Source organism: Myodes glareolus, chromosome 7 (assembly GCF_982192425.1).
Source record: "Myodes glareolus chromosome 7, mMyoGla1.1, whole genome shotgun sequence".
NCBI lineage: Eukaryota > Metazoa > Chordata > Mammalia > Rodentia > Cricetidae > Myodes > Myodes glareolus.
This window is the reverse complement of record NC_142032.1, coordinates 9,331,371-9,344,878: the sequence shown is the minus strand read 5'-3', so window position 1 is coordinate 9,344,878 and position 13,508 is coordinate 9,331,371.

The following is a 13,508-nucleotide window of genomic DNA, read 5'->3' as shown; positions in this document are numbered from 1 at the left end:
GATAGGAAAAGAAATTAATACAAAGAGCAAAACAAGAAAGTAAGTTGAGTTATGAAGAATTTAACTTTTGTCCTGTTGATGGGAAAAGTCGCAGAAACTATTCTGTCAAGCAAGGATCTAATGAGAGTTCACCAAGGCCAGTTGGACTGGGACTGAATGAGCACGTGATCCAACCAGATTCCCTGAATGTAGCCAGATTCTCTGAATGCGTCTGGCCCGGAGTCTTTCTGAAAAGCCATTGACAATGACACTGGGACTTGTTTCCTCTGCATATACTGGATTTTTGGGATCCAGTCTGTTTGGATACTCACCTTCCTGGACCTGGAGGGAGGGGGGAGGAACTTGAACTTCCCACAGGGCAGGAAGCCCTGACTGCTCTTAGGGATGGAGAGGGAGGAGGAGGGGGAGTGGGGGGAGTGGGATGTTGGGAGGAGGGGCGGAAATGGAAACTTTTATAATTTAATAAACGTTGAAAAAAAAGAAATGAAAGGGGAGAGGAAGGGTATCTAGATGCCTCAGTGAGTAGGAGAGTTAATACTGTAAATCTGACTACCTGAGTTTAACATCCAGAGCCCATGGAAAGATGAAAGAGTGAACTTCACAGTTTTCCTTGAGCTCCATGTGTGCACGCACCCAGGCACATGCACATATAAGATAATATTAAATAAATATTTTAGAACCCTTAGAAAGGGCCATGAGCACACATAAGATAATATTAATATCTTATAATATATTTGTAATAATAAATATTACAAAATCCATAAAAAGGGAAAGAAAAAAGATAAAACCAGGAAAGCAAGGGGAGATTATGAAGGTTGGTCTCACACTAGACATGGCTGAACTAAAGTCTCAACTCTACCATTTACCGGCAAATGAATTGAAAAATACAAGTCTTAATATCTCAGTTTCTCGTTTGTACAACAGAAATACTATTTTCTATATTTGAGGATTTTTTAAAGGGAAAAGGAAGGGGGAAAAAAGCTGGGTGGCAGTGGCACATGCCTTTAATCCCAGCACTCTAGAGGTAGAAGGGGGAAAATCTCTGTGAGTTCAAGGTCAGTCTGGTCTACAAGAGCTAGTTCCAGGACAGGCTCCAAAGGTACAGAGAAACCCTGTCTCAAAAAAGAAGAAGAAGAAGAAGAAGAAGAAGAAGAAGAAGAAGAAGAAGAAGAAGAAGAAGAGGAGAGGAGGAGGAGGAGGAGGAGGAGGAGGAGGAGGAGGAGGAGGAGGAGGAGGAGGAGGAGAAGAAGAAGAAGAAGAAGAAGAAGAAGAAGAAGAAGAAGAAGAAGAAGAAGAAGAAGAAGAAGAAGAAGAAGAAGAAGAAGAAGTTGAAGAAGAGGAAGAGAAATGTACTACATGCAAACTTGGCATGCTTACTAATTACTTATATTTATAAACTATAACTCTCAATGGGATTAACTCTTCAACCTAAGTAAGGGTCTCTGAAAATAAGCTCTGCAACAGTTTTTTTTTCTCTTTAAAGAAAGCTTATTGGAGCACATGGTGGAGTCAGCACATATAAGAAGTAGGGTTTGGAGAGGAAGTTGAGCTATGACATACAATAAAGACAGCTTTCTGCTGACACCAAGGGCCTCCAGCAGTTGGAAAGTCTGTCAGAGTCATGTTAAGTTGAGACACTGGAATTCAATTTGGTTCCCAGTGCCAACTTGTCTTTAGCTATAAGCTGTCCTTGGTGAGAATCATATTCAGTTACTCTTTTAATCACCATGACATAATACCTGACAAAATCAGCTGAAGCGAGAAAGACCTTGTTTTGACTCACAATTCGAGGGTAAAATCTATTAAGGTAGGGAAGTCACAGCATCAGGATCTGGAGAACTCTGTCATAATGAAGCTGCAGTTGGAAGGAGAAAAGGATGGAAGCTGACTCTCATCTCTCTTTCTGCTTTTTCTTTAGTCCAGGTCCCCAACACATGGCACCAGTCACATAGAGTGGGTCTTCTCCCCCAGCTAACATAACCTAAAAATTTTTTCACAAACATACCCAAACGTTCATCTTGTGATGATTTTAAATTTTGTCAAGTTGAAAAAAAATCAAGATTATCATAAATGATAACTTTGAAAAACATAGCTCACTAAATAATCTATGAATTAATGACTGTTATCTACATAATTATGTAGATTGATCCTAGAGACAGACATACAGAGATACAGACAGACAGACAGACAGACAACAGACAGAAGCCTACAAAGAAAATATGGAATAGCCTTTCTTTTCATCAAAATTTTAAACAGGATATTTGAGGTTAATTGTGTTTGCTTAACATTTTTCACATATTAAAAAGCAGAATTGAAGAGACATAATAAGGAATGATGAAGGATCGGGAGAGGAAGAAAATTCTAAAAGTCAATCTTTTTATACTCTATAATGAGCATAGCATCAAAGATACTTTTTTATTTCACAGTAGCCTTTAATTTTTTTACCACATAGATGAGGGAAAAGTCAGAAATTCATTTCCCTGGACAGAAAGTACCAATTTTCTATCCATCAGAAAGAGATGCAAAATCATCTCTACAATGTCTGCTGTGAAAAATGTCAGCTAAATATTTCAAAGAAGACTCATCCCAGGCACAAAAGGCAGGTGCTCGTACAATTCATTTTGTGGCTACCATGACCTAGCTAATGGTTCTCACATTAGACCAAAGGTTGAGGCGACATCATCCACAGCTGAGGAGGAAATAAATTTATGTGGCTTAAAATTACATGTAGCTTTCACAGTGAAATATTGCTTCTTAAATTTCAACTTTGAACATGATTTACATCATAGAAAACACATTTATGAGACTAAGGCAGCACTTTCATGCCTCTGATTTCTGATAATTATCTTTAGGCTGAGATAGTTTTACTGTCTTTCTATTCCTTTTGCCCAGAAGCATACTAACTTGTCCTTCTCCATTATCTCCCCGCATAAAAGACAGAGATGGAAATTTCTCTAATAGTCATTTGCAGAGATAAATGACTACCAAAAAAATGATCAGGAGAAGGAGTGCTCTGTTCATGCAGCCAGGAGACAGGGAGCCTGGCTCTGTGGAATGTCTGGCAGGTAAAGTCATGCATGCCAAAACTCTAAATCCTCTCCCAGCCTTCCGGAAATCCCTGCCAGGATTACTCTCAGTGACAGTTTGTAAGTCATGTCCCTGATTCCATTCTTTAGTGTCCCTCCTCCTCCCCCTATACATAACCAAACAACCACACAGGAAAAATGACATTAAGACTCAGCCAATGAGATTTTTGTACATCAGTCAGTCTAATTCAGTGATATGTCTGACCTTTTTAAAAAATCTTATAAACTTTATTCTAAAAATCTCAAAATCAATCAATCATACACCAAAATTAACCAAACCAAAAGACACCATAACTAAATGACCTTCTACACATTTAGGACAGATATTGAGAATGGAAGATGTGGAACTTCACATTGAATTTTACCCTTTGAACTCATGATCCAACACTTTGACCAAGACAAACTTACAAAAGTTTAGAGAAGAAACAACTGAAAGAAAGTGAAGCAATGATGCCCGCATTTGTCTACGAGGTCTAAGAGGTCTGTCCCAGACTACAACTGCAGACTAGCAAACACCACTTCTCCATCTTCCATGAACTTTTCCTCTGTTCCCATGTTGTTTGTGTGGTGGGGGGAAGAGCTAGGGTTTTCTTTGCTTGGTTGTGTTCGATTTTTGTATTAAGCTTGTCTCTGGAACTAGAGGAGGAGCAAAGCCAAGCACCTGAATCAGAATTTATAATCAGATTTTGGAAAGAGGCTAATATTCACTTTGATGTTCCTCACATTTCATATATCTTCAGAATCTAATTTGATATAGAATTAATTACTACACTGATACCTTAACATTTTCTAATTAAAGGTCCATGTTGAGATGTGGAAGAAAGTCCTTCTATCAGCTTTCTGTGGCCAATCACTGGATGGGATGTAAAGGAAACAGCTCATTTGCTACCAGCCTCTCAATCACCACTGTCCAGCTTCTTCATCTGCAACTTATTCCATGGCTGATGATCCAAACTGTTTTGTGTATGAAGAACAAGTGAACTTGCCAGTTATACTTTTATCCATCTAACTCATGTGATAACCCAGTGAACAAAAGATTCAGAAAATGTCCATGGCGGCTGAGGTTTCATAGGATGGGGAGGGGACTGTGACAAACTCAGGAGCACCAGATGAAGGGGGAAATTGCAGCCAAATGAAAAGGTGACAATAAAATGGGGGGGGAGCTACTGCCAATTCTCACAGAAAAGGAAAGTTCTAAGAAAAGAATACTGGTTTCTGACACACACTCCTTCAATGTGTCACTATTATGCTAACTCAATAAAGATTCAAGGAAACACTCCTTTGGGATTTTATTTTCTTTAATTTTATTGATTTTTATTGAACTCTACTTTTTTTTTGCTCCACACCCTGCCTCTCTCCTTCCCTTCAACCTTTCCCAAGGTCCCCATGCTCCTAACTTACTCAAAAGATCTTATCTTTTTCTACTTCCCATGTAGATTAGATCTATGTAAGTTTCTCTTAGGGTCCTCATTGTTGTCTAGGTTCTCTGGAATTGTGATTTTGTTTTCTATGTTTTATGTTTAAAAATCACTTATGAGTAAGAACATGTGATTGTCTTTCTGGGTCTGGGTTACCTCACTCAAAATGATGCTTTGTCTCTCCATTCATTTGCCTGCAAAATTCAAGATGCCGTTATTTTTTCTGCTGTGTAGTATTCCATTGTGTAAATGTACCACATTTTCCTTATCCAGTCTTTGATCATGGGGCATTTAGGTTGTTTCCAGGTTCCGGCTATGACAAACAAATCTTCTATGAACATAGTTGAGCATATGCCCTTGTGGCACGATTGAGCAACCTTTGAATATATATCCAAAAGTGGTATTACTGGATCTTGAGCAAGGTTGTTTCCTAATTTTCTAAGAAATTGCCACACTGACTTCCAAAGAGGCTGTGCACTTCCACCAGCAATGCAGGAGTGTTCCCTTTTCCCCACAACCTCTCCAGCATAAGTTGTCATCAGTGTTTTTGATCTTGGCCATTCTTACAGGTGTAAGATGGAATCTGAGTTGTTTTGATTTGCATTTCATTCATGTGTAGCAATGAATATAAGATTCTCCATCTATTTTATATTTATGATTATTTAATGACACAAAATCCTTGCTTTTAGCTATGGATTGCTATATAACAACGTGTATGTCTCTTACTGTGATACTTGGGGATAAACCAAAATTTTCAATGAAATATGGAAAGAGGAACCCAATAATTTTCATCAGAGTTATTGAATGGTGTCAGCTGGCCAATTCTCACAGTGCACGTACTCTATAATCATGTAAGGATGTTAAATTCATGGTTAGAAAATTATTCCTGGTTACTAATTGAGGAATGATGGTGATAGTAATTTAACATTTGGCAACACAAGTTGGAACAGTCTGTCACCTACAGAGTACATCTTACCAAATGTCCATTTACTTGGCTTCAAATAATGATAAATTAGATTTTTACAACTGATTTGTCAGAGCCTCATTTACAGAATCGTTGGGTAAACCACATGAAGTACACAGAGAAAGGTACAAAAATGAGACATAGGTTTATTTTCTTTAGGTACCTTGAATCCCCAATTCATTGCCCTTGGTCAGCTAGTGGTTACTGCCGTGTTTACAGAAATGTTACATTTTGAGAGAAAGGTATTGGCAGGAGGGAGCCGCTTGTTTGTCCCGGCCGCCCAAAACCGAAATAGCCACAAAGAAATTGAATTAATTAAATCACTGCCTGACCCATTAGCTCTAACTTCTTATTGGCTAACTCTTACATATTTATTTAACCCATTTTTATTAACCTGTGTATCACCACAAGGTCATGGCCAACCAGCAAAATTCTAGCACGTCTATCTCCGGCAGAGGATCTCTGGCATCTCTATGACTGCCTCCTTTCTCCCAGTATGCCTTTTAGTTTTCCCCACCTAGCTTTGTTCCCATACAGCTCTGCTATAGGCCTAAAGCAGTTCCTTTATAAACCAATGAAAGCTACACATAAACAGAAGGACCTCCTGCCAGTAAGGTAAAAACCAATAAAAAAAAAATCTCAGTACTAGGACTATAAACGTATGGTAACTCTGTCTGTGGAATATAATCCTGTTTTAGAGTCAAAGGTCTATGGAACCTAAAAAATAATCATTAATCAAGTTCTGGAGTCCTTTAAAGGAAAGCTTTAGGAAAGCACTGTTTATACTATTTATTAAAGCTTTCTGAGATTGACATAAAATATATGCTTTAGCTTACAACATGACATTTTCAAGTTTCTGTCAATTATATAAAACTAAATCTAGCTAATAAATATGTGAATTATCTTACAAGTTCATTTTTGTGATAAGAATACATTTTTAAGAGTATAACAGTTAACATAGATGTCTGGAAAGATAAAAGTTATTGGTCAAATGATACAGATTTTCAATTATATAGAAACAATCAAATTAATAAACCAATTATAAAACACAATTACTTACGGCAGTGGCACTTATTTTGCCTTCCATAATACTAAATTGAAAAACTTGAGCAACCTCTTCACTCATTTTCCCATGTCTATCAAATTGTTAAATGACCAACAGATTAACAATTATTTGTTAGTTTTGAAATTTAAGTGCTTAAGAGAGATCTTTGTTGAAAGACAGATTTGAGTAACAAATATTAAATTATATCATCAGGATCTTAATCATCATCATCATTGCAAAATTATCAGCTGTCAAACTGGCTGTGTAGGGTTGATTTTGTGATGGAAAAGCTCTGGTTGTCTAAGAAAAGCATTGCTGAACCTAAGAGATCTGACGCAGTTTATGCTTCTGGTGGTGAGTAAATTAAACCCTCTACCACCCTGTTTTTTTGTGGTTGGACAAGTCTACACTCAAGGGCTGAAAGCAATCATACCTTAGTCAAATATGAAAATGGAAAACTACTCCTGGTATATGAAAATCTACCTAGAAGGAGGACTCTGATGTAGGTGGGAAAAAAAAGTCCCCAGCAACTCCTTTTATTACATCGTGAACACAGGCAAGTAGAGAATCATCAGGGTGGTCATTTGGCTTCACCATAATATAAATAAAATTATGAAAATTTTACTGTGTAACTAGAAAGATGTATTTTGAATATCTTAGTATCATTCATCAATGAAAAAGAGTTCTGTCAAAATTCCAAGTGATATTATTATAAATCAACTCATATATGTCTTATCTCCTTCCTTCCTAAGCACACAGTTGGCATTTCTTAGCATGTGCTTACGAATAAAAGTCTTGATTTTTCTCTTTTCCTTCTACTTTACCATACACTATACTAATCTTCCAACAAGATGTCTTAAGACTCAGACCCGGTGAAGATGTTATTATAGTGAGAGGGGATGGTCCTGCAACTCTCTATGACCTTTACTTTGAGGCTTTACTATTAATCTTTGTGATTCTTTTGAGAATGTCAATCAGGAGCCTTAACTTTTCTAGGCTTAGTGATAAGTACTAGTCTCTGTTTGGCCAGTGAGACTACTCAATACACTTATAAGGTTGGCTGCTGGTTGGTTACTATTTAGTTTGTTAAGATTATCACAGGAAAACACCACAGGTTGGGAGCGGAGAAATCTTATGGGCTAGAGGTTCAAAAGAAGAAACTGACGGATTCCCTTTTTCATGAGGCCTCTCTCCTCAGCTTGTAAGATTTCTTCACATGTCATTCATATACCCCTCACCTTTCCCCAATATGTGTGATCTTGGTATTGCCATCAAAATTTATGCTTTCTTTATTTGTCTTTAACTAAAATACAATTGCATCATTATTCTCTTTTCTTTCTCCCTTCCTACTCCTCATATGACTGACCCCTCCTGTATCAAATCCATGGTCTGTTCTTCTTTACTCATTCCTATTGCATATACGTACCACAAACATATAAATACATCCTACTGACTCCATTCAATGTTGCCTGCTTGTGTATGTTCCTAGGGACGACAACTTGGTATTAGATAATCAATGAGAGGGCACATCCCTGGGGAAAATTGATTTTTCCCTCTATCAACAACTGTTAACTGCTTGTAGGTCTCCATCTAGGGGGTTGGCCCCTATGTAAATATATTTTTTAAAGATTGATTTACAGCTTGTGATAGTTAATTTTATGTTTTAACTTGACCTGTTTACTGAGTCCAGCTATATATATATATATATATATATATATATATATATATATATATATATATTTAAGTATTTTTATAGATACTGATAGGAGGCTGTGTTAAGAAATATCTACATTTAAATCAGTGTATCTTGAAAAAAGGCAGATTGCACTTTTTAATGAGGGTAAGATCCATCTACCAACTGACAGCCTTGTTTCATCTAAAGACCGATCTTCTCCAAGCAGCAAGACAGGCCTTTCTGCATACAATATTCAGACTTGGTAACACCAGCTGTCATTAGGTCATCAGCCTTCAAGCTTTCTTTTTTTTCTCCAGTTTGTGAGGTTTCCCTGCCAGATTTTATAATTGTCCCTCCCTAACAATTACAAGAGCCAAATCTTTAACAGTAAGTAATAAACTGAAAGAGAAAAGTGATCCTGAAGACAACTTTAAACTTTAAGCAAAGCACCAGTTATGACTGAGCCTGTCATCAAAAAGGTTTGATCATTCAAGTGTGCAGAAGAACACTTACACAAATATAGTGAGTACTCAGATAGGGCCAGAAAATGGCTCAATGAGTAGGGTGCTTGCTGTCAGGTCTTGTGACCTGAATTTGATACTTGGCATCTACTTGGTTAAAAGACAGAACTGACTCCCAAAAGTCATCTTTCGACTGCCACATATGTACCCAAACACACATGTGCCTACACACAAACATACATAAAATAAATACTTTTAAAGTACCCAGGAATATCTAAAAAGCATTATATACAGTGTGTTTTGCAAAACCATTGATAGATTCTGCCCTTCTTTACTCACTCTGATCAAATTCTCCTCTAAATAAGCTGATCCTCTGTAGGTCTTGCACACTCATTTATTCTGGGTGCTCTACCAGTAAGTATTGGTCTGTGGCCTTACAAGTTGCAGTTGCTCTATTGCCAACCGGTATCATGTCAATGCTTTTGAATCTAGGCAAGACAGTGTCAATAGTGTCCCATTTCCTGAAAGGGTGAACTGTGGGTGTGTGTATGTCTCTTGCTCTATGTGTATTCAATTGTTCCCTTTGAAAAGATTAAATTCAATTTTCACTGAATGGAAGTAAACTTTGAGTTCATTTGGTTTCCCTCCTTCATTCTTTTGGTAGTAAAACACGTTTTTGTGCCCAGAAATATTCTTTTTGTGAATTAACCTACAGCATGTAACTTCCTTGTGTTGCTGTCATATACACCTTATGATAGTTCTTGATCAAAACTAACGCAAGATGTGTCCACGTTCATTCAAGAGAATGAGTAGGCTAATATCACTAAGGGAAATGGTAAATTCATTAAAGGTGAAGCAGGTAACAGAGGGAAGATTGGTGTGCATACACATCATTGAGCACTTTAAATAGATAAGAGAGGGATGGTGTGGACTGCCCTATACGCCTGAAGAGTCCTCAAACATGGAGGAAATGCACAAAAGAGAGAGCAAAAGATACAGAGACTTAGATACAGTAATTAACTTTAAACAGTTGTGGGACACAGCAGAACCTGCTTTCAAATTTCTGAGCTTTTGTATCTATTTCTCAATGTCTAATTCTAAAATGTATATCTCACAACAAACAACCCATGAAATAAACAGTACAAGTAAGTGATTTTTCAAACTAAGAAACATCTCCCTTCTATAATTAATCTTAGTAATCCCTACATTTTCACTGCTAAATCTTTTGGATTCTATGACATTCCTAGATGCCATCCACATGCAATTTTCCAAATTCACAAAAGGGCTTTGACTGGCTTTATCATTGTTGCTTGAGATACTCATGATTGAAGGCTTTTCATATCTTGATAATCCATTCATCAAATGTCTCTATCCAATATACCACTTGGATATGAAAAATATTCATAGAGTAAATTCACACCCTGAAGAAATTGTATTTTGACATTGAAATGGTGCACCTGGTCACAAATGACCTAATTTTGAGACTTACTGTATCAATTCTAGGCAACCTGCAAGGATGCAATAAAAACTTTGTTGTTTTTCTCCCCCCTTGAAGGTGTATATGCACATCAGTGTTGGTTCTAGTCACTTAGTATAAAATATCAAGTCTTCTTGGGGGAGAAATGATTAAATGAATAAAATTATAATAGCTAGGAAGCCAAATCAATACATGGGAACAATCCCTAATGTTCCTTCACAAGGCGTGTTCAAGTATTATCTCATAACACTTTTCCTCACAATTACCTCATTTATGACCCCAAATGTAGAATAAGACCAAATAATTTTCTTTGTTTCAGTTTCCCAGGAAGCAGACACAAAAACGGGAATTTTATGAGATTGTTAGGTAGATGTTCCAAGATAAATCAGGAAGAAAGAAGAAAGTATAAATGAAATTACAGGAAGGACCCACACAGGGAGCAATTTTAGGTAAGATGTCAGCCTTTATACCACTGACGTGGGCCTCAAAGTGACAGGGGGCTGTGGAGCACAATTACATCACATTTTCCCATTCCAAGACAAAGGGATTTCCTACTCCTTAATAAGCAGTATGAGATACTTGCCATGAAATTTTCAGTTCCCTGGTGTTTCTGGAGTCTGATGCATTTAGGTGGAGTAATTCCAGAAGCCAGGAGTGAACCTCTAAGCAGTTTCAAGTGTGATTCCCTAAAGAGTCTCATTCAGCATGTGTCACCCAAAGAACTTGGGGGTGATCTGAGAGACACCCACAGCTCTTGTAATAATTAATACAACTAAAGAGCCCAAACCAGCACCTGAATCGGTGAAGAGAACCAAGTTTTTCTTACCTTAGAACCAATGCTCATGCCACAACACACAAGTGACCAGAAGTCCTGATTTTTAGCTTGGCTTCCTTGTGTATAAAATGAGTTACCAATAAAACCAACCCATAGGTTTATTAGGAGAAGTCAGAAAATAAATACAATGCAATACTTTGCCTTCCATATGATGATTCCATAAAGGCTAATTGTCATCATCATTGTTTGCTATTTGAGTATCTTAACACTTCTTCAATGGCTAAAGTCCATGTTTTCTTGTTCTTTTCTGGTTTAGAATATACATCCCTCCTATTCAGTATTAAAATTTTAGGAAGTATTGCAGCTGTCTTCATCCAGTTCACTCTCCTCTTTCCAAGTTTCTTCTAATCCTTACCTTTAGGCTCCCTCTGACCTTGACTTAGATGCCAGTGGATTCATTTTCTTCACCTAGTAAGAGTTAGAAACCGAACTATTAAATATGGTCAGTTTATTGCTTCCAGAAATTAAAAGGATTATTACCAATCTTTAAAAACCCTACCAGAAGCAAAATTCATATATGTGTCTTGCAATAACAAGCTGGGGTCAAACTTTATTCAGAGGCAGCAGAGATAAAATAGCAAAATATAACTGCTGAAGCTCAAAACTGTAGAACCTAGAATGCCCAAGGACTCAGCTATGCAAACAGCATGGCTTCCAGTGGCATTAAGACAGACAGCAGTGTACTTCCAAAATGAAACTTGCCTAGAATACTTCTACCACTAGACAATGAAAGCTTTTGTTTTTAAGGCCCCCAAAAGATTGGTATCAGTTTCCCCTGTTTGGGTTTGTCCATCATTTTATCATTAAGAGAGTCAAAATGTCTCTTAAAAGCTTAGAAAAACACTTCTTGCCTTTTTCTATCCAGGCTTCTAATTATGGGAAATTCTGTAACATGATTGGGGCACCATCTGTAACATGAAGACTGGCTAGCTTGGGTTTTCTATCCTGCCCGGTACACCACAGCTGACAAGTCCCAAAGAAAATCACACAGAGATCTCCATAAGTTATAAAACTGATTGGCTCATTAGCTCAGTCTTCTTATTAACTAATTCTTACATCTTATGGTAACCCATAATTCTTGTCTGTGTTAGCTCTACAAATGGTGCCCAATGTGAATAACTGCATCTACAGAAAGCCTGAGAAAGCTTGGGAAAGAATAAAGTAAAATAAAGTAAAGCATTTTTTTTTGATTGGCAGCAATTTCTCGGGTTTGCTCTGCTTGCTATAGGCAAGCAAGCACTCTCATCTAAGAGAGGCTTCCTGACTCAGCTTTAACTGCAAAACCCTGCAGCTCTTTTAAGAGGTCCTGCCACAAAACATTTAAACGGTGTTGATGAAAAGCTGAACACATGCTTTTCAGTTTTCAGCCATAGTAGGAAAAAAGCTGCACCGTTTTAAAATTGTGGCTTTCTGGGCCGTCTTGCCAGGGCAAACTCTGACTCTTTCAGGAAAGCAGCAGAATGCTGCAGCTTGTTTGCTGGTAGGGACCTTGAAACACCATAGAGTTGTGGTAATAAAAATGGCTACAGCCAATACCTCCGCCACGAGGCTGGAAAGCTAAGGAATGGGCTGGATCCAGCCATCAAAGCCACGGCTTTAATTCTCTCGATAAAGACTCATGTGGTCAGAAAAAGAGAGATATACAGTAAAGAGAGATTCAAAGACTAAGAAAATCTCTAAATGGTTTACAGTGTATTAAAAATATATACAGACTAAAGGTTAAAGTTCTTAAGTGAAAAAAAGGAAAGAGAGTAGTTGGGTGTGGTAGCACATGCCTTTAATGCCAATGCCTGGGAGGCAGATACAGGCAGATCTCTGTGAATTCAAGGTGTGATAGCACACATCTTTAATCCCAGCACTTGAGAGGCAGAGACAAGTGGATCTCTGTGAGTTCAAGGACAGTATGATCTACAGAGTTATTTCAGGACAAAGATATACAGAGAACCTCTCTCAAAAAAAAAAATAAAAGTAAAAATAAACACAATAGAGGTTAAAAATCAAGCTACACAAAGATGGAAAATACACAGAGAATTTTGATACTGTTTGTTATTATGCTCTCTTTGAATTGTTTGAATCCTGAGGAAGGAGCAACAGCTGCTAAAAGATATTTGTTTATAAATGCTGTTGAACTGACCCAAGATAGGAATTTTGAAGATACCTTGGCTTCAAAACTGAAGTAAAAAGGTATGTTACTTTGGAGAAGAGATTTTGCTTTTGTTTCCACAGAAAATGAGAGGCTGTGGATTCATTCTGAGGTAAGAAAAATCTAGTCTGATCAAGGAAGACCACCTGAGAAATCTCCGGTAGGAACAGATGGCCCAGATATCCGAGTTCTACATCCAGAACAGATTCAAGATGCTGCCTGAGATGATCAGGACTCACAGGATACTCCAGTCAGGACTTGATTATAAGTCTAAATTTTCTTTAGGTCTCCATAAGATTATCAGCACCCCCAGTCAGCTGGAAGTAGCCTGGAATACTATGCCTACATTCCCAACAAATGGACTATGGGTATTTTCCTTTTTTTTTAAGAGAGGGAAATGGTGT